This window comes from Desmodus rotundus, chromosome 11, assembly GCF_022682495.2.
Source record: "Desmodus rotundus isolate HL8 chromosome 11, HLdesRot8A.1, whole genome shotgun sequence".
Taxonomy (NCBI): Eukaryota; Metazoa; Chordata; class Mammalia; order Chiroptera; family Phyllostomidae; genus Desmodus; species Desmodus rotundus.
Genome location: NC_071397.1, coordinates 62,990,757 through 63,017,006, shown reverse-complemented (window position 1 = coordinate 63,017,006; position 26,250 = coordinate 62,990,757). Strand labels below are relative to the sequence as shown.

The following is a 26,250-nucleotide window of genomic DNA, read 5'->3' as shown; positions in this document are numbered from 1 at the left end:
AGAACTTTAATAGATACAAACTAGAGTTTAAAAGACTACATTTTGAAAAAGTGAAAAATATTGTTGAAAAACAATAATTCTGTTATATATAGTAAATAACAATAATTCTGTTATATATAGTATATATAATAAAACAGAATTCTGTTTATAATTCTGTTTTACTATAACAGCATATAATGGAAATGATATAAACTGATAAAGCAAATAATTTTTTATAAGCTTCTTAGCATACTTAATAGCTCAATAATTTTCAAAATTCGAAAGGGCTTTTTTTCCCCCCTTAGAGGAATGGAAATTCTGTAGTTTATAGACTTTGGAGATGTGATTAGATAATATATCACTCAAATGGTTTAAGGTAAATTAATGTTTGAAACAAAATGACTGTAAATTATTAAACTTGCCCAAGATAATGCTGGGTATTCTTGATAGTAGAATAATATTAGAAAGGAAAAACATGTTTGAAAATCTTATTTGCAGAGTAGTAAGTAACTGAAGTTTGGGTACAAGCTGTTTTGTCACCTTTTTAAAAAACTTTGGATTATCTGTCTTTTTGAGAAATGTGCCATACCACTTATATTAAAAAATAATTTAATTAATAAGCCTATCTCCACTTGTGGTTTTGATCTTTGAATATTGCTGGCATAGTGTTTATTTTAATATATTCTTCCTCACTCAGAAAGAATTCTTAAAGTTGGGTATTCATTATCCAACAGAAAATCCTGAACTGAGATTGATAGATGATATAACTTACATATATGAATAATTTTAAAAAATCATTATAACCCCTTTATTATTAAAAATACAAATAAATTTATGATGAAATAACATTTTCATATATAAGAATTGGGCATTTTTATTATCTAAATTATTTTTATTAATATCTTAAGTGTTCATCAGTCATAGATGTATACTTGATTGTGGAATGTGTAATTGAGTTGATGCTCAGTGTGTGGTTTTGGGTTGCCTTGAGTTACCGTTGTTTTTGTGTTGTGTTAAATCTATACTGTTATATACACAGATGTATAATGTGGTGTGTGTGAGTTGATTAATTTGTGGGCTTCACACTCAGTAGGAGATTCTGAAAAATTCTAATTGTTCCCCAAATTCTTACCTTGAATTCAAAATGTGTGAAGCTTATTAGTATACCAAGTAGTATTTTGATCTTGTCATGTGATTTTTCATGTCACTTTTTCTCTTATTGCTTATTCTATCTGTTGATTTTCTTATTATTTCTTTCTGTCATGTATTTTCTGTCTTTTTTTTTTTTTACCATTTGCCCAAAGTAGGTCTGTTCCACAACTGTGATACCACAAAGACTGTACTTTTTATCTGTTTTTCTTCTTCTTATCAGGAACTGCCTTCCTATCTGTTCAGTTATGCATGGTATGTAGATTCATTCTCAGAAGCATAAAGAAATTATTTATTATATAAACAGTTACACTTTTAAATTATTAATAATTTGCAATACTTTTGTTTTCCTCTAGCACAAAAATGAACAATCCAGTGGCTTTACGGAATTGAGATTCCCATTGTTGTGGGGGGGTTTTGTTGTTGTTATCCATGTATTAGCATTTTAAAAGTGTTTTTAGTATAGAGTCACTTTGCTTCCATAAAATTTCAGCAGTTGAGTCCGATATATTCACTCTTAAATATTTGAAATCTATCTAGTGCAGTGCTTAGAACAAAATGGCTCTTAATAAGTTATTGAATAAATGCAAGAGTTTATTTGAATTTGTTATTTTAACAATATTAACAACAACTAATGGCTGTGGTGTTCTGATAAAGTTTTCTCAGTAGTACTAGAAGGTTTTAAACTTCCTGCTTAGACAAATTATTGGAAAGAAAAATTAAACTTTGTATAGTATGTGTTTTTATTATTTAAAATTTTGGATTCATTCTAATTCTCCTTCCCATAACCATGTATAATTTAATGAGTAAATAGTAGAAATAATATTTATATGAATAATTATTCAAATAAGTTGGTTTTTCATGAAATATTTGAATATTATTACCAAGACATTATGCTAAATATTGAGGATATAGTAGTGAGCAAATTTTTCACTTTCCCTCAAGAAATTTATAGTTTTGGAGGAAACAGGTCAGAAAACACCAGTTTCAAAACTACTTAATGAGTGCCATAACAGTTAACCAGAGTGCTGTAGGAGAATCTAGCCTATATTTGGGAGCCTGAGAGGGTTGCTTGGGTGTTTTGTGGTAGTATAAGTCTGAAAGACAATATGAGGAGGCTGCGTGAAGGACAAGGGAGTTGGAAAGGCATTTGGCCTGAGGAAACAACATGTAGGAAGTCCCAGAGGTTCTTTTTTGTTTTTTTTTACCATCTTTAACCGAGGACATGTTTTCCTTGATTTTGAGAGAGAGAGAGAGAGAAAGAGAGAGAGAGAGAAACATTGATGTAAGAGAGAAATATTGGTTGTCTCCAGTATGCACCCCAACCAGGGATTGAACCCACAACCTAGGTATGTGCCTGGACTGGGAATCAAACTGCAGCCCTTCAGTGCATGGAATGATGCTCCAAACAAATGAGCTGTGCAGCCAGGGCAAGGCCCAGAAGTTTTTGGACAACTATGCAGGAATGTACTGTTTTAACTCCCTTCAAGACTACCAACTTAATTAATTATTACAACAGTAATATGTAAATTTATGTTGTGTAAAATTATGTTGTGAAATTTTGGGGTTTATTTATTGCAGCAGCTAGGGTTATCCTCACTAATATATGAATTGAATAATAGAGGTACTGTCCAGGGTTAAGACAAAAATTTGGTGTTAAGAGTAATTTTAAGGGGTTGCAGGGCTGGGTGAAAAAGGTGAAGGGATTAAGCAAAAAAAAAAAGAAAAAAGAAAAAAAAAAAGAAAGAAAAACAAAACCTTATAGACACAGACAACAGTATTGTGATTACCAGAGGGAAAGTGGGGTAGGGGGAGGTAGAAGAGAGTATAGGAAGCATAAATGGTGATGGAAGGAGACTTGACTTGGGGTGGTAAACACACAATATAATATACAGATGATATAGTATAGAATTGTACACCTGAAATCTATGTAATTTTATTAACCAATGTAACCTCAATAAATTCAATAAAAATGAAGGAAAAATTATAATTTTAAAAGTAAACAACAGATGAACCAAAAAGATCATCTGCATAAAGAAGATGGCGAGGGATGATGGAGATGGGGGTGTGGGTAAATGATGATGATAGGGGTGTTAGTTCATCTACTAACAGAAAATCAATGTTTAAAGTTGGGTGAAGTAGAAAGGAGTTGGTAAATCAAGAACAGTGATATAAACACTTAGAGATAGGAAAGAATCAAACCAAAGAACCAAAGGAGAGAAAATTAAAAGTAGTTTTATATAGGGTAGGGGATGGAATGATCAGAGGGTTGTTTGATTATAATCCCTGCTATGTTATTTTGTTTTTTGATAATATAAATGGATTATTTTGATAAAAAAATTAAACTAGGTTGAAAAATCCTGTACATCCACTGGGATGTCTAAAATTAAGACTGATTATACCATTGCTGGTGGGATATGAGGGTTTGGTAAGGATATGGAAGCATAAAATGGATAGCCATTTGGTAAAAAGATTTGACAGTTTCTGATGAATTTACACATATACCTTTAGTATGACCCTGCAATTCAATTTCTAAGTATATAATATCCAAGAAAAATTAATGCATATGACCACAGAAAACTTGTTAAGAATATTCATAGCAACTTTATCTAGAGTAGCCCCAAACAGGAAACAATCCAATAGGAGAATGGATAAACAATTATGGTATATCTGTACAAAAGGTTACCATTCAACTCTCAAAGAAAGAAAGCTTATGCACACAGTAACATGGATGTATATTAGAAATGTTGAGTAAAAGAAGCCAGTCTCAAAAGAATACATATGGGTATGATCTCATTTATATGAAATTCAAGAACAGTGTGAATATCTATTGTGATAGAAATCAGAATAGTGGTTATCTGGAGTGGAGGGAAAGGTTGAGTAGAAAGGGGCACATGGGAACTTTAATGTGCAATGGAAATGTTCTATGTCTTGATGTGGTTGATGGTTATGTAGGTGTATATGTTTGTCAGATTTCAAGCTGAGCACTTAAGACTTGTGTATTTTACTGTATGTACAAGCTGATCACTTAAGACTTGTGCATTTTACCTCAATAAAGCATGAGTAGGATAAGAAGTACAAAATAAAGACTAGAGATCTTGGAGCATTAAAGGGATGAGAGAAGTCTAACATGCTTGGGTTGAAAAGGAAGAATTGTGGGTAGAAACATTAAAATTGTTAGGCTGGGGCCATCCTGAATGAATTTGTAAATTACTAAAGATTATCCTCAGAACATCAAGAAGCCATTGAAGGTTTTTAAGAGAGAGAATTTAAGTTTAAATTTTAAAGCCATTTTTGCCTTCTGAGTGGATTGGAAAGGGGCAAGAATGAATATAGGAAGACCTGTTAAGAAGCTTTAATGAAGTCAGAATGTCAGATGGTAGTGGTTTGTATTAGAGTGCATCAGAGGGGTTGGAGGAAGCAAACATTTAGTGATGGAGAAAGAGAAGATGTGGTAGACCACAATGTTTCTCTCCTGATCGGCTAGGTGAATGGTGGCACAATTTACTGAGCGAAAGGACAGAGAAGCGCAGGGGTTGGGGGGTTAGGTGAAGATGGTGACCTAAATTTTACAGATTTGATTGCTTAGTTTGGGAAAGGTACAGAAGATAATGTAATATTAATATTATAATTAGAAATATAATACTGTAAAATTTAAAGGAATTATTATAGTCTAGATTATAATATATTCCTTTTGGCTCAAGCTATTCATTATTCTCTTTTCTCTTTATGAAGAGATAGATGATTTACCTTTCATAGCATATACAAAATACAACTACTAAACATTGAATAGCTCCTACAAATAGGAAAGAGAAAGTCAGATGGTTTTAGTAAAAAAGAATGGGTTTCAGTGTAACTCTCTACATTTAATTTTAATAGCCAACAATTCCTGTTGAAAGCAACCAACCATATGTATATATATATAGTATTGAAATAACCAGTTAGACATCTTCATGGGAGAGACTGCAAAGGGCCCAGTGCTGTTAATATTCATCTTTTCTAAAAATTGAGATAGAATTCACATACCATAAAATTCATCCTGTTGAAGTGTACAATTCATTGATTTTAAGTGTATTCACACGGTTGTGCAGTCATTACTACTCTGATTCCAGAACATTTCTCGTCTCCCCAGGAAGAAACACTGTAGCCAGTAGTAATTTTCCTTTTCCCCTATCCTGCTATCCCTGGCAACCACTCATCTGCTTTTTGTCTTTGTGTATTTGCCTATATTCTTTGTATTTTAGCCTGTCTCCAACATCATCACAGCTGGTCATTCTATAATCCAGAGATCCTCAAACTTAATGGGCTTACACATCACCTGGGGCTCTGTTAAAATACAGATTCTTATTGAGTTGGTATGGGGTGGTGCCTGATATCCTGAATTTCTAACAAGGTCTCAAGTAATGCCGATGCCACTGGTATGAAGATGTCACTTGGAGTAGTAAGGCTCAAAGATGTCTCAGAATCAGAATAAATTTAACTATAAATGTAAATTAATTTTTAAATAACAGTTGGCACTAATCTAGGTGTGACATTATTCCAATCTGTTGGGTTTACCTGGTAGTGTTTCTTTGTTAATTACCTATGAAAGTGATTTCTCCCCTACATCTAGACTATATGTATGAGAGCTTATTATGGGCTTATTTGTACCCTTAATTAGATTAATGAAATCAAATAGTTAAGAAAGCTGAGTTAGAACTTGTTTTATATGTATGACTGTTGTTCATACTTAACTACTTTTTAAAGAAGGTTTCCCACACACTTCATATTAGTAGATCTTTGGCAAACTCAAATCAGTTCTCTATCTACGCATTTTCGGATAGACATTGGCTTCCTCCCACTGTCTTTGGCTGATTAGACTTTCCAGGAAGTAAAACACTACAATTGTTAACTCCTTTGGTAAGTCAGTCAGGTTAAACGGAACACAGAAAAACACTTTGAGAATTCATTAAGATTCTTTCCTAACCCACAGTTAATTTGAGGGTAATAAGTCCCATCAAGAGACCCTGGCTTTGGATGTTGACTCCTAATGAAGTCAGAAATAGGGACATAGTTACCTATATAGCAAGGCTTCTGTTATGTTAGGACGGAGCCCTGCTCACACCAGTGGAGGCCTGTTTCTCTAGCTACTTAGTCCCAGAACAGCCACCTTCCTCTTTCTCGGACCCTCTATGGAACTCGATGGATTAGTATTTCCAAATGAAGAGAAGCCCTGATTAAATAGTTTTTTGCCCTTACTCAAAAGTATCTTAATATCTGTCTGTTTAGTATGAGTAAACATTTCAAGTAATTGACAAATGTTTATTTAGTTCTATAGGCAATGGGTTGAGGGAGGCAAATTCAACTAATGATTAAAAGAATAAGTTTTTGTGTCTGACAGATTTAGGTTCTTGTTCTAGCTCTTACATTTAATGGCTTTGTGACTTTGGATAACTTATTAATCTCTCTTTCTTTGTAAAATCAGGGATGGTAATAATATTATTATTTACCTAATATGAGATTTGGAAGATCAAGTAAGCTATAGTATGGAAAGATTTAACATAGTGTGTCTGGTATATAGGGGTTCATCAAATATTAGATTCTACTATTATTCATTCAGTAAGTATATTGGCTATTCTATGTACTAGGCACTGGAAGTCTGTTGGGGAAAATAGTTAAGGAAATATTCACACAAACAGATATTTTGCACAATGTGATAAGAACTAAGGAAAGCATGTGGCAAAATAATAAGAGATTATATCAAGAGGATATCCCCAAGGAAGTAATGCTGTACAGGAATTTGAAGGAGCTTTTTTTTTTGACATGTTGACTCTGAGATGCCTTTTAGACATGTAAGAAGAGGGGAGGGGTGGAGATAATGCTGGTCTGGATGATGATGATTGTAAAGCAGTGACATATGATATGGTCCTTTCCCTCAGAGCTTGGTGTTGGTTAGGGAGATAAGACACATTTTTGAGTATAATTATTACTACAAAGTTATGAATGAATACATTCTGAAAGAATCATACTGTAAATGGAATGAGGCCACTTGGGGTATAGTGTTCTCAGTTTTCTAGATAAGAAAATAGTGAAGATGGGATTTAAAGGGTGAGTACTGCGGGAGGGAGAGTAAAGCATTCTAACAGTAAGGGGAGAAAAGGTGGTTCAAGGAGAGGAGGGGGCGGCAAGGGTCTGGGGTTACTAATTATAGAACAATTTAGTGTTTATTACAGTCAATTTAAGAATCTTTTATACCTAAGTTGTCTTTTATAATATGTTTTGATATCCCTCATGAGAAACTGTAAATAACAATTATATTTTATATGGTTCTGCCTTTCCTACTTATTGAACAGTTCCCAGTATTATAATGCTAACCTACACTATGATTATTAATATTGTTCAGATGTCCCTACTTAATGGTTATTCTTTCCAGCTTACTGTTTTAGGGGGGGAAATGGCATCTGATTTAATTTATATGAGAGTGCCTTCTAGACTTTCTTGAATTATGCAAATGCAGGGTATTATTATTATTAACACCTCCATATATTCCATGTTACTCCTCAGAACCTAGAAGTAAATATTCTGTGATTTATAAGAGGACCACAATCAGTGGACTTTTTTGCTACTAAGTCTTTGTCTGACTCAGGTCTGAAGAGCCTATTTCTCAATTGTTAGTACTTTTTCTGTCTCACTCAATTATGGTGTGTTTGCTATAAACAAAATATTTACTTCTTTATTAACACAGATAAAAATAAACTTAAGCCACTACTTTAAAATCTTTTTCTAAATTACCCAGTTAAGATAAAAGATTTAAGAAAAGTAAAACTAGTTAGGTCTCTATAATATTGCAGGCCTTACCTGTTATCAGTTATTACTTAATCAATTTTCCTTATCTCATTTTTTCCAGGCCTGAGTTGAGAGTACACTTAAACTTTGATTCTGAGGGCTTTCCAGGATTACGAATAGGGATGGTCCTTTACTAGTTTTACCTCATGCCGAAGTCCTTTCTTCTTCTTAGGAGAAGAACCTGATGACAAAGCAGCTGGTGTTAATTTGCCTTTGCTAATATAATACTCAATTAACTCCTAAAGTATCTCCTAATAGTTTCCCTCCCATCTTTTGTAGACACACAAGAGAAAGCCCATATATAATTTTAGTGCATTTAATGTAATTAATCTTTTGTACAATAGATAGGGAAACTAACTTTATTCAGGCCAAAAAACATGCAATTTTAGAAATAGGATTAACTTTTTCCTCCTAAGACAGTTTTCCAATTGTATTGTTGCTTAATGCCTATTCCAAACCAGTGGCATAAAACACCTTTTTTACTATGCATGGATTCTGTGACTTGGCAACTCCAAAAGGGTACAAATGAGGATGGTTTTCTCAGCTCTATACTGACTAGGGTTTCAGCCAGGAGGACTTGAAGGTTGGAATCAATTGCTGGGGGCTGGAATAACTTGAATAATCATTTGATAATTTGAAGGCTTGTTCACCACCATGTTTGGCAGCTGGGCTGGGAGAACTCAGAGAGACCAGGACTGTTGACCAGAGTTGCATACATGTGGCCTTGATTCTTCACAGCATGGTGGCGTCAGCATAGACCAAGTTTACGTGTTAAAGTGAACAAGGAGAAAGTTGCATTGTTTTGTTCTTTTGGACAAAGCTATGCATTGTCACTTCTGCATTCTGTTGGTTACAAGGGAGTCATATATACCCAGACAGATTTCACCTCCTCTGGCTGGGAGAGTGGCATGTTCCAGAAGAACATGTGTCCCAGAGACACTATTGGGGCCATCTGCCATCTTTGAGAAAGACATTCTATCACAATGATCAAGCCCAATACTTGACAGTTTTTTTCATTTCAAATCCATATTTTATAATGACTTAAGAGATAAAAGGTCAGGAACTCTTTACCTGTATCCATGAATGGAGTTTAGGACTTTGGAGTCTGTGAACTGAAAGTGGAAACCATTTTAAAAAATTTTTTTTAAATATATTTTTCTGTTAGTTTGAAAATTGCCTTTTGAAAGCTTTTTTCCCCCTCAAAGTCAAAATTATTCAGGTGTTTTTTAGCTTCTTTTACTTTAAACAAGTATAGGTGTCATGGATCATTATTATATCTAGTTAGATCATATACAGCTTTGATTGTTGCTCCATGCGGAGATAGATTAAATGGTTTCCCATTGATGAGAAACAAGGAACACTTACCATGCCCTCTGTATTTATGCAGTTTAGTTTAAATGGAAAAATATTTTTGTACCTGATCTTATTACCACAAGGGCTGAGGAGAGATGGAAAAATATTTTTAAAATACAATAAAAAAGATAAAAGAAAGTAGGACAAAACTTGTGTGTCCTTTGATCTTATTCTAAGGACTGAGTGTACAGGCATAGAAAGTCATGCTTTTTCTTACCTGGCAAGGTTCTTACTAATGGAAGCCCCAAGCCAACAAAGCTGAAGCCCCTCAGTCTGCCAGCCAGAAAACATATTGGACAGTGTGAATTGTTTTGACAAGAAGGTGCCTTAATTTGAAAAGGCTGGAACCTTTTCCCTATTTGGGTTTGTCCCAAAACAAAAGCCTCATCTTACAAAATCTTATAAGTAAAACTAACAATATGATTGGAGAGATTTAGATGAAGCTCTCTGAACTCCGGATGTTTTGTGATTGGAGGCATAACGGTGAAGGCCTCTTTCAGATGACAGAATTATTCTTCTAGAATTATTCTTCTAGAATTATTCTTCTAGAATTATTGGCATTTTTGCCTTGTAATCCCAAATAAAGGTTTTAAAGGAATTGGAAGTTATACCATTTTCTTTCCACATGTAACCATATGACATTCTGACGTTTCTTAGTGAAGCTAGTTTCTCTCTCGTCCTTTAAGAGCATGCTGATGCCATTGAGGACTCTTGTTTTGTGAACCCATTCTGGAAATTGGAAAGATCATTGAGAGAGAAAAAGTGAAAAGTGACTTGCTATTAAAACTGATGGAGTACCTGGTAACACATCTGTTTTTGCTGCTTTGGTGAAAGAAGGAGCTCCATAGGTCGCTATGAATCATGGCTTTTACATTAGCATCAAAGACTGTGCCAAAGATCATGAAAGAAGTTTTGTCCAATGTCTTAAAAGTCACTCTTTATCCCTTGAATCACTGCCTTGTCCAGAGCTTTTCTTGAGAAATGGGAGTAGGATATTGCAGAGAAGTTCATTGATTCTCCAAAGAACAAGTCTGAACACACTGGGGAATTCGAATTGCATTTGCTGCTATGTAACTTGGCGAATCGGGGTTTTCAGAACACTTGTCTTTTTGACACTTGTCAAAGCCACTGGCATGTTATAAAAAACCATTCTGCTTACTATTTTAGCTCTTTTATTCAAGAGAATTAGTAACACAAAGTTGATTTCTGTGAAATTAATTTTCATATTCTTTTAAATTTAATATTCTTTCTAATTTAAATATCCTTTTTAAGTTAGGAGCATTTAATCTATTAACATTAATGTGTTCATATATTTAGAGTTATTTCTGTTGTCTTATTTTCAAATTTACTGTGATGCTTTGATACCCCTGTTTTTCCTGACTTCTGCAGTGTTGAGTTTTCATTATTTCCTTTTCCCCCCTAAACTTCTGCTTTAGAAATAACTTATATTTTTCCTAAATTAGTAATTACTCTTGCATTTTTACACACATATTTGACTTAAATTCTCAAGTTAATCTAGCTTCCTCCAGGCAGGGACTTTAGAACTCTTGAGCTCAGCTCTCTCCCTCCTGTTTCTTTCTCTTATTTTAGTTCTGCCTTGTTTTCACTTAACCTCTCCCCCAAGTGCCTAGACCCCAACTTTGTATATTTTTAGTTTCTTTACAGTCAGGGCATACATAGATTTACTTACATGATTGTTTTCTGCACACACTCCTTATTGACGTATATTTTTAGTGTTTCTTTCAGCAACACTAAACAAATTGTGTTTGGTCTTTGACTGAATAATGTCTGTTTTGCCCTTACTTTTGAAATATAATTTAACTAGATATAGAATTAGAAGTTAGTAGTTTTTTCAGCACTTTGAAGATTTCTCCATGGTCCTCTGGCCTTGGTTGCTGCTTATGTGATGCCTGCTGTCTGGGGTGTCGTCCCTTTCTAGACAGTCTATTTTCTCCATTTGATTTTAAGGTTTTCCCTTTGCCTTTGGTGTGTCCTGCATGCCGCACAACACAGAGGCCCAGGACATACGGCAAACTTCCTTGCTGCTTTACCAGACCAGTGGATCGAGTGTTTTAAGTCCTCTTTTTACCAACTTCTTACTTAACCTCTTCCTAGGCTCTGGGCCCTGTGGGGGGGGTCTCTTTTTACTACCTCAAAATTACACAGCTAAGACATTATCTTCTATTTTTTTAAATATATTTAATTGATTATGCCATTACAGTTGTCCCATTTTTTTACTCCCCTTTATTCCCTTCCACTCAGTACCCTTCTCCCACCATCATCCCCTCCCGCCGCCCCTTAGTTCATGTCCATGGGTCGTACATATAAGTTCTTTGTCTTCTCCATTTCCTATACTATTCTTAACCTCCCCCTCTCTATTTTGTACCTACCATTTATGCTTTTTATTCCCTGTACCTTTTCCCCCATTCTCTCTCCTCCCCCTCCCCACTGATAACCATCCATGTGATCTCCATCTCTGTGATTCTGTTCCTGCTCTAGTTGTTTGCTTAGTTCATTTTTGTTCTTTTTTTTTAGGTTCCATTGTTGGTAGTTGTGAGTTTGTTGTCATTTTACTGTTCATATTTTTGATCATCATCTTTTTCTTAGATAAGTCCCTTTAACATTTCCTATAATAAGGGCTTGGTGATGGTGAACTCCTTTAACTTGACCTTATCTGGGAAGCACTTTATCTGCCCTTCCATTCTAAATGAAAGCTTTGCTGGAGAGAGCAGTCTTGGATGTAGGTCCTTGCCTGTCATGACTTGGAATACTTCTTTCCAGCCCCTTCTTGCCTGCAAGGTTTCTTTTGAGAAATCAGCTGACAGTCTTATGGGAACTCCTTTGTAGGTAACTCTCTCCTTTTCTCTTGCTGCTTTTAAGATTCTCTCCTTCTTTTTAATCTTGGGTAATGCAATCGTGATGTGCCTTGGTGTGTGCTTCCTTGGGTCCACCTTCTTTGGGACTCTCTGAGCTTCCTAGACTTCCTGGAAGTCTGTTTCTTTTGCCAGATTGGGGAAGTTCTCCATTATTTTTTCAAATAACTTTTCAATTTCTTGCTCTTCCTCTTCTCCTTCTGGCACCCCTGTGATTCAGATGTTGGAATGTTTAAAGTTGTCCCAGAAGTTCCTAAGCCTCTCCTTATTTTTTTGAACTCTTGTTTCTTCATTCTGTTCTGGTTGAATGTTTATTTCTTCCTTCTGGTCCAGACAGTGGATTTGAGTCCCAGTTTCCTTCCCTTTGCTGTTCCTTGTATATTTTCCTTTACTTCATTTTTCATAGCCTTCACTTTTTCCTCTATTTTGCGACCATACTCAACCATTTCTGTGAGCATCTTGATTACCAGTGTTTTGAACCCTGCATCTGATAGGTTGACTATCTGTTCATTGTTTAGTTATATTTTTTCTGGAGCTTTGATCTATTCTTTCATTTGGACCATATTTTTTTTGTCTCCATCTGCCTGTTACATAGTAAGGGGCGGAGCCTTAGGTGTTCAGCAGGGTGGGGCAACCCACATTGCTGGGTTATGGGCGCTGTATGGGGGGAGGGGTCTGAGAGGGAAGAATGCTGCTTGCTTAGCTCTCAGCTGGCTTTCAGTCACTTCCCCCACTACCCACAAGCAAATTGGGCCCTTCTGGTGCTGATTCCCAGGTGGGTGGGCTTGTATACGTTTCAGGACCTTGTGGGTCTCTCCAGTGAACTCTCTTGTGAGTCTGGGATTTTCTCTTGCCGCCACAACCCCCATAGGTTTTTGGGTTTTGAGGCTTTATTTCCCCATGCTGGAACCCTCTCGGCTGCGTGGTCTGTTTCGCTTCCCAGTTGTTCCTCCCAGTTTATCTGCACGGGAATGTGCGGCCACCAATCGCTTCCTTGCTTGCCCAGTCCTCCAACCAACCACCACCTTGCTGAACATCCTCTCCACCTGTGTCCACCCCTCCACTGGTCTGGATGAATGTTTCTTCTTTAACTCTTTGGTTGTTGGACTTCCATACAGTTTAATTTTCTGGCAGTTCTGGTTGTTTTTTTGTTCTTAAATTTGTTGTCCTTCTTTTGATTGTGTGAGGAGGCAAAATGTATCTACCTACGCCTCCATCTTGGCTGGAAGTCGATTTCAGGCAGTTCTGCATGATGGTTATTCTGTAGTTGTAATTTTTTTGTGGTTGTGGGAGGAGGCAAGTACAGCATTTACCTATACCATCATCTTGCCTGGAAGTCAATATATTTAAGTTTGAATTTAGAACCTCAGCTCCTAGGGCCTATATCCAGGTCTCAGATCCCCATGGGCTTTATACATCAACTCCTTCTTTCGGCTCTGATATGATTTCTGTCTTTGTTCCTGGCACCTGGGAATCTTCTCTTTTGTTTTTTTAGATTCGCCATTTAAAGTGTGTTTAACAGGAGGAGAAAAAAATTGAATCTTTAAAACAAGAGTTATTTTCTAATGGAATCAAAGACTTCTGTAACAAGGAGATTTATTTCTCTATCTCAGAAGGTTTCCAGAGTGCTATTGTAAATGTTAGTTGAAGTGTTTAATATATCCATAGCTCTAAATATTTATCGATTGATTATCTGCTGCTTTCCACTGAAGGATTTAAAGTGCTCTTTCGATATACATGTAGCCCTTGTGGAGTGGCACACTTAAGCTCCTGTTTCCTGTTTAATTGAGTCTGTCAGAGCCTGTGACCATCTTAGGCATGTCCAGATAATGACTGACTAACTATTCTTCAGATTATGTACTATTTCTTTAAACTAATCTTTCTATAGAAAGACTCTTTGCCATGATTTTAGGTAGTGGTTCTCAAAGTATAATTCCTAAATCCTCAGTATCAATATTAGCTGGGATCATATAGTGCATACTGTTTATGCGTCATTCATTAGATATTCCTATCATGATTTTTAAATTAAAATTTGATAAATGATTGCACTCATGGGTGGTTCAGTGATGGATACTTTAAAAAAAAAGATTTTATAATTTATTTTTAGAGGGAAGGGAAGGGCAGGAGAAAGGGAGAGAAACATCAATGCGTGAGAAAAGCACTGACTGATTGCCTTTCGTATGTGCCCTGATTGGTGACTGAACCCGCAACCCAGGCATGTACCCTGAACAGGAATTGAACTGGCATCCCCTTGCTCTGTGAGACAACACCCAGCCAACTGAGTCACACCAGTCAGGCTCTGATGGATACTTTTAATGAGTAGATGCAGTACAAGTTTTATGACTTGGGTTTTTTTTTTTATACAGAGGGATTGCTTATTCTAAGGTTTACTATCAAGTAAAATACTATAAAAATATTACATAAATTGGTATATTTATTATTTCTTTACACTTGAGCATCCTTTAAAAGAAAGCTTAAAAGTTAAGTGTTAGATGTGGAATTCAGGAAAAGTTTTACATCTGTAAAATAATTAACTTATTTTTTTCTTTTTATAATCTGCCTAACCTAAGCTCAGAATAGAAGTTCAGCATTATTTATGTAACTCCTTTAATGGTTCCTATGGATTTAAAACACAATTAGAATTGTTACACTTCCTTCCATAGAGAAAATATATGCTTTCTTAATAAATGTAATATGCTTTTGTTCATGAAGAATGTTACTTAGTAATGCCAACTATTTTAGGATGCTAAAATCACAATATTTACAATCCAAGAATAGTTTAAAATTATTCTTATAAAAGAAAGATGTTCCGTTGTTTTTGATCTATTACTTCATCATATAAAAATGCTGTGAAAAGCAAACTGCATGATATTTCAAGGTTCAGAAATTTGGTGATCATTTAAATTAAGTTTTTCCAAGGTACTGGAACATATGAAATGAATGATAACACCATTGTAAAGGCATTAAAGACTCATTAGACTTTTAATTAATTAAGTTCTTAAAACTACACAGTGCCTTGTATATATGAGTGTTCAGAAAATGTTGGCTGAGTTTAAATGACTAAGTTAACTTTGGTCCTGTTGACCTACTAGCATAATGTCGCCTTTTTCACTTAGTGAGTGAGCTACCGTTAGATGTGTCAGATATTGTGAACTGGCCCTCCTGCCCCAAAACGCATTGTAAGATACATGTCACGATGAATCTTTTTTAAAAAATTAAAGTTAACGTTCGTAGTGAAAATATTTAGGATTTATTGATTAAATCTAGTAATGTTTAATAGAAAAGAAATTGTTTACTTCATTGTAGAAACCCCCACCCTGTCTCTGTTTTCTTATAATGCATATAAAGGTTTCTTAGCAGATTAGGAAGGAAGTGAATTTTCTGCTTAATTGAAAAAATAGACATTTCCTGGGTTGTATTTAGGTCAGATCATTTAGTAGCTTTCCTCATTACCACAGTTAAAATTCCTGGGAGGTCTCAGGTACTATAAATGATTAATTTATTTGAGTCTTGACTTCATGTGTTTATCTTCTCTACAAGTATTGTAAAGTGAAATACGTTCAATTACTGGCACTGGTAATTTAGCAATTAATAATTAATCAAAACTGTCTTGGTGGGTGTGGCTCAGTTGGTTGGAGCATCGTCCCATAAACTGAAAGATCACGGGTTCCATTCCCTCTCAGGGCACATACCTGGGTTGTAGGTTTCGGTCCTGGTAGGGGTGTGTATGAGAGGTAACCACTCACTCTCTTTCTCTCACATCAATGTTTCTGTCCTTCCCTCTCTCCCTCCCTTCCCTTCTCTCTTAAAAAAAAAAAAAAATCAATCAGCTTGTCCTCTGATAAAGATAAAAGAAATTAAAGAATGTTCAGTTTCTTGTAGTTTCAGGGCTGGGGTGTCTGACAATAATTACAGTCATTCTAAAAACTGAAACATCCAGCAGGTATTAGACAGGTTCCTTGAGAGAGCAAACGCCCTTACCTCTCCCTGTAGATTCTCCAGCATGGTCTAGGAGTGTGTGTCTCTGTGTGCATGTGTGTGTGTATGTGTGTGTGAAGGGATGAATTCCAGGGCTACTTAGTTGCCTGTTTTTACTAAGGAAAATGTAAACTGTTTATTTTAGAAATATGTTATAAAGATCTGGGTTAGGTGTAAAACTAGATAGCTTGAGAGTACAGTGAGATAAAAAAATGAATTTATTATAGCCATTTAGGAGAAAATTACTACTTTATTTTGCTTAATCAAATACCAGCTCCAGGTTATTTTTCAGACTTATTAAATCCTTTGAACATTCTTATCTTGTTGGAGCATTTGTGGTATATAAAAGATAACAGATTTGAAAATATTCTTTCACTGTACAATAAATGTTATCTAACCAACATGTTTACATAAAAGCCACATTTCATGTACTATTGCTTTCATTTTCTCATTCAACAAAACTGCTGAGTACCTACTTTGTGCCAAGTCCTGTGTGGGGTTGTTTTATAAATTTTCATCTGGAAGGAAAAAAAATATGTGCTCAGTTACCTACTGACAGATGTCTGCGATAGCAAATTTAGAATAAATTAAGGGTTTCATTTGACATTTGCTCCCAAAAGAAGGAGTTCTTAGAACCAGTGTATTCATGATGAGAATACTTGCTAGTACACTTTCTTGCTGGTGGAGAATCTGTAATCCTCAGTTTCATCTTCATTTGGAGCAACTTCTCTGACTTTTCAGACTAGGTTAGCTCTGCTGTATTGCATATTCTGTATTTTCCTTTTGTAAAAAATATATTTAATTGATTGTGCTATAAAGTTCTCCCATTTTTTTACTCCCCTTTATTCCCCCCTGCCCTGCACTCCCCCCACCAGGTTCTCACCCACCCCCATAGTTCATGTCCATGGGTCGTACATATAAGTTCTTTGTCTTCTCCATTTCCCATACTATTCTTAACCTCCCCCTCTCTATTTTGTACCTACCATTTATGCTACTTATTCTCTGTACCTTTTCCCCCATTCTCCTTCCTCCCCCTCCCCCTGATAACCCTCCATGTGATCTCCATCTCTGTGATTCTGTTCCTGTTCTAGTTGTTTGCTTATTTTATTTTATTTTTTTAGGTTCCATTGTTGGTAGTTGTGAGTTTGTTGTCATTTTACTGTTCATATTTTTGATCATCATCTTTTTCTTAGATAAGTCCCTTTAACATTTCCTATAATAAGGGCTTGGTGATGGTGAACTCCTTTAACTTGACCTTATCTGGGAAGCACTTTATCTGCCCTTCCATTCTAAATGATAGCTTTGCTGGAGAGAGCAATCTTGGATGTAGGTCCTTGCCTGTCATGACTTGGAATACTTCTTTCCAGCCCCTTCTTGCCTGCAAGGTTTCTTTTGAGAAATCAGCTGACAGTCTTATGGGAACTCCTTTGTAGGTAACTCTCTCCTTTTCTCTTGCTGCTTTTAAGATTCTCTCCTTCTTTTTAATCTTGGGTAATGCAATCGTGATGTGCCTTGGTGTGTGCTTCCTTGGGTCCACCTTCTTTGGGACTCTCTGAGCTTCCTAGACTTCCTGGAAGTCTGTTTCTTTTGCCAGATTGGGGAAGTTCTCCATTATTTTTTCAAATAACTTTTCAATTTCTTGCTCTTCCTCTTCTCCTTCTGGCACCCCTGTGATTCAGATGTTGGAATGTTTAAAGTTGTCCCAGAAGTTCCTAAGCCTCTCCTTATTTTTTTGAACTCTTGTTTCTTCATTCTGTTCTGGTTGAATGTTTATTTCTTCCTTCTGGTCCAGACAGTGGATTTGAGTCCCAGTTTCCTTCCCTTTGCTGTTCCTTGTATATTTTCCTTTACTTCATTTTTCATAGCCTTCACTTTTTCCTCTATTTTGCGACCATACTCAACCATTTCTGTGAGCATCTTGATTACCAGTGTTTTGAACCCTGCATCTGATAGGTTGACTATCTGTTCATTGATTAGTTATATTTTTTCTGGAGTTTTGATCTATTCTTTCATTTGGGCCATGTTTTTTTTGGTCACAGTCTGCCTGTTACATAGTAAGGGGCGGAGCCTCAGGTGTTCACCAGGGTGAGGCAACCCACATTGCTGGGTTGTGCGCGCTTTATGTGGGGCGGGGGGTCCTAGAAGGAAGAATGCTGCTTGCTCAGCTCTCAGCTGGCTTTCACTACCCACAAGCAAATTGGGCTTCTGCTGCTGATTCCTGGGCGGATTGGCTTGTATACGTTTTAGGACTCGGTGGGTCTCCCCAGTGCTCTCTCCTGTAAGGCTGGGAGTTTCTCCCACTGCTGCAACTCTCACAGGTTTTTACAGCCAGAGGTTTTGAGGCTTTATTTCCCTGCACTGCAACCCTGCAGGACCTTACAGTCTATAGGGAAGGTAGATAATGAAACCGTGTTGTAATTTGATGCAGTTAGTGGCTAGGAGTTTTAGGGAAGGTATCCTAGAAGTACTAATAAGTTAGTCTTTTTTAAAAAACCTTATTTTTCAATTACAGTTTACATTCAATATTATTTTGTATTAGTTTCAGGTGTATAGCATAGTGGTTAGACAGTCGCATACTTTATAAAGGATTATCCTGATATTTCTAGTACCTACTTGGCACCATACATAGTTTTAAAAAAAAATTTTTATTGATTTGAGAGAGAGAGAGGGAGGGAGGAACATCTATTTGTTGTTCCACTTATTTATGCATTCATTGATTGTTTCTTGTATGTGCCCTGACCAGGGATTGAACCTACAACTTTGGCATATGGGGATGACACTCTAACCAACTGAGCTAGCTGGCCAGGGCCATACATAGGTATTATAATATTATTGACTATATTCTCTATGCTGTACTTTACATCCCTGTGACTGTTTTGTGTCTATCAATTTGTAGTTCTTAATTTCTTCACCTTTTTCATCCAGTCCCCTAACGTCCCTCCCCTCTGGCAGTTATCAGTCTGTTCTCTTTGTCGGTGAGTCTGTTTCGATTTTGGTTTTTTGTTAATTTTTTTCTTTAGATTCTACATATAAGTGAAATCATGTAGTATTTGTTTTTCTCTGAGTGACTTATTTCACTTAGCATAATACTCTCAAAGTCCATCCATGCTGTTGCAAATGGTAAGATTTCATTTGTTTTATGGCTGAGGAATATTCCATCGTATATATGTAGTACAACTTTCTTATCCAATTGTCTGTTGATAGGCACTTGGTTTGCTTCTATAGCTTGGCTGTTGTAAATACTGCTGCAATGAACATAGGGGTACATATATTCTTTTGAATTAGTCTTTTGGGTTTATTTTGATATATACCCAGAAGTGGAACTGCTAGGTCAGAATGCAGTTCAATTTTTAATTTTGGGGAGACCCTCCATACTGTTTTCTGTAGTGGCTGCACCAGTCTGGTTGCCCACCAACAGTGCACAAGTGTTCCCTTTTCTCCACATCCTCACCAACATTTGTTCTTTGTGGAAATTTCTTCCTTTCTAAAAAAGAAGTGAAGATTAATCAGGCAAAGAGGATAAGGAAGGTGTTTCCAGGTACAGAGCACAGAATATGTGTAAATACCATCAAGGTGAGAATTTACAAGTGATACTTTAAAAGGCAGAGTATGTGGCACTTGTTCAGAGACTGAGCACTGATTGATTATAACATTTTGAGCCCACCTTGGTGATTGGGAAATACTGGTGTAAGTGCGGAAATAGTGGACACTAAAGCACAAGGAAGTGGGCAAGTGATGTTCAGTTTGGGATCTGTGGATTTTGAGGTACAGTGAGATTTCCATGTGGATGTATACATGCATAGTGGGAAATTGATGTCAGAGTTTAGGAGCAAGATTAGGGCTACAGATTGAGAGTTAGGATTTTTCCATGGAAATAGTAGCTAAACTTCAGACACATGGGTGAGATCTCAATATAGACTGCAGAATAGAGGAGGGAGAGAGGACTAGAGACAGAATTCTGGAGAATAAGACAATACTTTCTTTTTTAAGCCAGGACTTAAATAAAGAGTTTTAAATTAGTTTTTCCCCTCAAAGGATTAATAAGGAAATAAATATTTGTTAGGAGTTTATTTATTTATTGAAACCTCAATGCACAAAAAAAACCAAAAACCAAAAAAAACCCCAGAGTCAAAGACAAATTTAGTTTTGGTAATTGTGAAGGTTGAGAAGGTGTTCAGGATGAAGCAGTGAAACAAAAAAGATTTTCTGATTACCCCTCAATGAATCAGAACACCCCTGAGAGTCCCAGGTGATTTAGGTTTAACTTTGTAAAGTCTTTATTTTGATTTGCAGCTGTTTCATTTTTCATATTTAAACATTGTATAATTGTATATTCAGAGTCCCATTGTTTGATAAGAAGTATATACAGTTTACTCATATGCAATACTCATAAAAGATTAAATACTCATTCCTTAAAAAGAACATATATGGTATTATAGTTGAAGGGATGTAAACTTACTTATCACAGACCTCACTTGGTTTCAAGTACCTCTCTCAGACCAAGTACATGTAGTACTTGATGTCAGAGAGAAAAGGAGGCCAGATTGGAAAAGGGAAATAACTTCGATACATCTGTAGTATTGATGTGCTGAAGGAGTGTTGTAGACACTTTGGTGAGGAAATGCTATGGCTTTCCCCATCGGAGCTTATTTCTCTGTAACAAGTATCTCTTCCTACCTGGAGTGGGTAGCCCATTTCACTTAGTACAACAATAACAGTTGTTATTTATTAAGAACTTATAGTATGCCAGGGATTCTACATGTATCATGTCATTTAGTCCTCATACCATTTTTGATTATAGTGGTGGTTATAATAAGAGTAATAACTATAATTTGTCAAGTACGTACTTAATATGTTCTAAGCATTGTTATATAGTTAATGTACTTACATTCATTTAATTCTTACAGAAACTGTGTGTATGTTTGGCAGTAGATATTTTTATTCTCCCATGAGGCCCAGAGAGGTTAAACAGTCTGGTTTATGTCATGCTGCTATTAAGTCAAGACTCAAACTCAGGTCTCTGAATTCTAAAGCCTATACTTTTTGCATTATACCTGCGATCTCACTGTCACTTCTGGGTGGCAGTGGGGAACATAGACCTGCTTGAAACTTATGACTCGTACCTAAGCAGTTTTACTAAAGGAAAATAAAGCAAAAAAAATTTAGGGCCACCTTGAACCAGGACTGGGTTCCCGATTTATAGACCTCTTTTCAGGGTGTGAGTGCCACCTGCTGGAAGGTGGTGATGTATCTATGTGCTCGTAAAGACCAGCTTCCAAAGAGTCTGTCAGAGGCATGAAAATCTCAGTTTTCAAAATACTAATTCTTAAATTTCAGTTTAAGGATATTGAGGAATTGTGGAGTCAGGTGAATCTTTTATTTACCATAAAATACACTGCTTCATTTATCTTCATTTGGGGATGGGAGTAGGGGATGGGCCATACATTTTTAAAAATGATATACTCAGTGCTTTCCCAAATAAAGCCATTCTTACCAAGGGGAAAGACAATGGTCAGATCGGTCATACTGCTACTTATAACATACCAAATAAGAATAGAAAAAAGTTGGATTTACTGTGAGATAAGTGAGTATTGAAGATAAGATGACTCTTTCTATTCAAATACCCTGAGAAGGAATCTGGAACCCATGGGGGCCTCATGGGACTTAGAGAACAGGAATGGGGGATAAAAGGGAAAGAAAGATGTGTGGATAAAAGTACAGATAAATTCTGTAATTGTTGATCTAACACAAGCCTTCCCAAATTCAGTCAGGATCCTAAATAGTACTTTAGAGAAAAAAACTTAGGATTGTAACTTTAGATTGTTATATATTTAGGATAGTAAAAATTGGACACCATAAACATTTTTTTATTGATTGATTTCAGAGAGAAAGCAAAAGGAGGGGGTGGGTAGGGAGAAAAGGATGTCCCTTTGTTACTCCATCTATCTGTGCATTTGTTGGTTGATTCTTGTATGTGCCCTGACTGGGGATCATACCCGCAACCTTGGCATATGGGGATGATGCTCTAACCAACTGAGCCACCTGGCCAGGGCAATATTGGACACTTTTTATTGTTACTTAAATGCTCTGAAAGGGGAGTCAGATAAAATCTTGGCATATCCATTGCACATTCTTCGGTAGGCTCCTTTAGGACCAATTAGTACTCTGTGAGTATATGGCATAGGAAATGTTATCCTTTAGTGTGGGGTTTTCAGAGGAAAGCCATGCTATACTTAACTCCCGTTTAAATGTGATTAAAACATTTATAGTTAGTTACATGATGTCATGTTGAGCAAATGTTTTTGTGACAAGAGATTAAAGTCCATTGGTAAAATCAGAATTAAGGAAAGTACCAGCATGACCATCTCCTTTCTTTGTGTTGCCTGAGAAGCTGTGATAGTGCAATAGTATCTTATCCCAGCAGGTCGATTTCTGGAGAGAAAGGGCTGTCTTTTGGGGGGGGGGGGTGTCTGTAAATTACAAGGGTGATGCTCATTGTAGAAAAATTGTAAAATAGAAAAACAGAAAGAAAAAAAGAAGAATCACATGTAATCTCACTACCCAGAGATAACTGCATTAATGTTTTAGTATATTTATTGTTTTATAAACACATTTTGTAGCCTTTTTATATAATTACATCACAATATTAGAGCACAAGTCTTTTCTAATGTATCAGAAAACTTTCTCGGCATATATATTTAAAGATACAATAGTGGATATACCATAATGAATCAGTTTTCTTATTATTGGGCATTTGTAGTGTTTACTGTTTTTGTTTCTTCAGTAAATGGTGATAAAGAAATTTACCTTTTAATTTATTTGTTTCAGTAAATAAAGGTAAGCAATACAGTTTTGTGTGGCATTTGTTTAGGGCCTGGCATTTAATTAGTACCTCGGCCTTGAAAGTAACCGGTGATTGGGTTAATCTCTGCTTTAGTTCCTCAGGTGTGTTCTCCGTTGTCCCCCTTTTCTGTGTATTGTTTTCTTTAGGATTCTGTAGCACTTACTGGATTCACAGCCCTTTCAGAAAACACTCTTATAGTACCCAGTTTTCAATTGCTGTACCAGGTTAAATATCTCACCCTTAGCTATTAAAAGCTATGTTCTGCAAGCCATCAAATTTATGAGCAAAAGTAGGATAGTGGTTACCAGGGGCTGGGAATGGAATGGGGAAATGTTGTTGAAGGTACAAAGTTTCAGCTTGAGATGATGGAAAAGTTCTGGAGAAAGGATAGAAAGGATAGTGGTGAATGTTGCACAACAGTGATAATATCCTTAATGCTACTTATCTGTATACTTAAAAATGGTTAAAATGGTGAACTTTATGTTATGTGTTTTACCACAATAAAAAAAGGTAACCTCGAAATACCATGCAGCTGGAAGAAGAAGAAAGATTTCTGTGTAGTACCAATATTGTATTGATACTGAGAGATTTCCAAGATAGATTAGGTAAAAAAGGTAGAGTGCTCTTTCGTATAAATAAGGGCAGAAAAAATGATATATTCTTATCTGTATAAAGAAACACAGGAAGGATTAACAAGCAACTAATAAAAATTGTGTATCTTGGACAGTGATTTCCAACCGGTGTGCTGCAAGAATTTTTAAAACATGCTGTACCTGACTATTTAGTCACGGGCACTGACCTCTTAGACCGAGGGTGTCAAACTCATTTTCACCAAATGTAATTTCAACTCCTTAACAGTTAAGGAGTAGTTACATTTATACAGTCCTAAAATTATTTTGGCCCTTTGAAGGCAACCATGAAGCTGATGTGGCCCCTGGTGAAAATGAGTTTGACACCCCTGTCTTAGATTGTCAGATAAAAAAATGACAACAGCCAACATAGCAGTATCCTTCCAGTGTGAATAATTCAAAATTATACCTATTTTTTTATCAGATCAGCAAAAACTATATTTTTTGTAATGCTGCAGAGTTTTAGTAATTAGTTTGTGTGCCATGAGATGAAAAAGGTTGAAAATCACTGATCTAAGAGCAAGAGGAACTAAGGTGACTGGGTGTAGGAGTGGTAATGAGACATCTCAATCTGTCCTTTTATGTAATTTTGATTTTTGAACCATGTAAGTGAACTGCCTATTCAAAATAATGTTTGAACATGGGACTGAAAGTAGATTCACTGTAGAGGGATCAACAATTTGTAACTATAGAAAACATAATTTTTTAGAGATACTGATTACATAGCGCTACATGTGACATCCTCTCTCCCAGATAAGTGGAATCCAGGCACCAGGGGTCTGTCTTGATGCTTGGTGTTTTAATAGCCTGGCGTAGATGCAGAAGTGAGTTTTACCTTCCTTTCCATTGCAGGCAACAAAGAGAACATGTTTTGGGTAGAGACTTAATAAAGTCAAACTCTCTTGAGTTCACCAGTACCAAGGGATCAGAAAGAGGAGATAGTTGTTTTCCTAAAGCGAGACCTTTTACCAGGGTCCACGTGTTAGAAGGATGACGATGGCAAGTGAGGTCATTAAACATATTGCTCTACCAAGTCTGGAAGCCTAAATAAAGCATTCAAAAGCAGAGACTGGACATAGCTCTGCAAATGTCACTGTCTTTGATCCAGTCATCAATTAGTAGCATTTTATGTCTAACATTTGCATCTGAAGCAAGAAGTAGGGCTGCTTAACATTTCTCAGGCAGTGGGGAGAGACAGCTGCTGATAGCTGAACAATACCCACCTACTTACCCCTTCCTTCCCTCCCACCAAAGGAGGGTTATTATGTCTTCCTTGGTCATTTCCCACCTAGATCCTCAGGAAAAACAGAGACCACCTATAAAAAGTGGAAGGTTGGCTAGGGGCAGCTCTGCCTATCCTGGCTTTAACCCTTAGCTGTGTTCCAGGGCATGGGGGTTGGATGGAGAACCCAGGGAGCCATATTTGGGAATCCTGCTCAAAGCATAGCTAGTAGGACATTTTCTAGCAAGGCTGTCAAGGTGTAGGTGAAGAGAGAGCTGAGGTACAGCCAAAACGAAAATTGAGGAACTAGAAAATCTGTCATTGAAAGTAGTAAAGAATTAGGCAACAGGGAAAAATAGTCTATAAAAGTTCCCTGAGATGGACTTTAGAATTTTTTTGGTTGTATGTGTTTCCAGCATAGGCACTCAAAATATGCTTTTCTCATTTAAAGTTAGTAGAATGGGTATGTTTTTTCTGCCTCATCAATCTGTTTGTATGTGTCTTCTTCACTGCATTGTTGTCTTTGAAAACAGGCACTTCAGCAATAGTGGAAAGCATGGACTTTGGAACTAGGCTGATCTATTTAAAACCAAACTTCTCCCTTGGCTGGTGTGGCTCAGTGGATTGAGTGCCCGCCTGCAAACCAAAGGGTCACTGGTTCAATTCCCAGTCAGGGCACATGCCTGGGTTGTGGGCCAGGTTCCCGGTGTGGGGTATGCAAGAGACAACCACACATTGATGTTTTTCTCTCTCTCTTTCTCCCTCCCTTCTCCTCTGTCTAAAAATAAATAAAGTCTAAAAAAATTTAAGAAAAAAACAAAAAACTTCTCTTTCTAGGTGTTTGATTTTGGTCAAGTTATTTTTATTACACTGAACCTCAGGTTCTGTGTATATCATAGGGTTGCTATAAGGATTAAATAAGGTAAAAACACTTACATATAATCATCTACACATAGAAAGTATTGAATAGAAGTTTTGTTCCATCTCCCTTTTTGTATCCTTCACAGAGATTTACATTTAAAAGACATTCAATATATTTGTCAAATTGAATATGTTTCTCTGTACCTATTAAATCTGAACCCTGGTTAAGGACAGCCTGAGGCAGGCATATTTATCAGGCTTTCACCTTGAACAGCTAATGTTATTGTTGCTAAATATTTTATGAAACAACTGCCTGTTATATGCCAGCGCTAAGTTGTCACTTGCCAATTTGGTCTTTTCCTTCTTATTTGTCAGAGTCCAGCTTGAAGCTTCTACATTGTGAAGGCCTATTCCTTTGCTCTATTTATAGGACCACTTTTCCACACCAAAAAATCCAACCACATGCTCTAAGCACGGATGAATGTAGGGCTTGTTAAATTATCTTTCCGTCTTTTGTCAAATATGTATTGAGTGTAT

The 26,250-nt window shown here is 36.3% G+C and overlaps 1 protein-coding gene across 2 annotated transcripts in view; it reads left to right on the top strand.

Moving 5' to 3' along the window:
- CDK19 (cyclin dependent kinase 19) overlaps positions 1 to 26,250 on the top strand; it is a 146,349-nt gene that overhangs the window by 67,147 nt on the left and 52,952 nt on the right. The window lies entirely within an intron of this gene.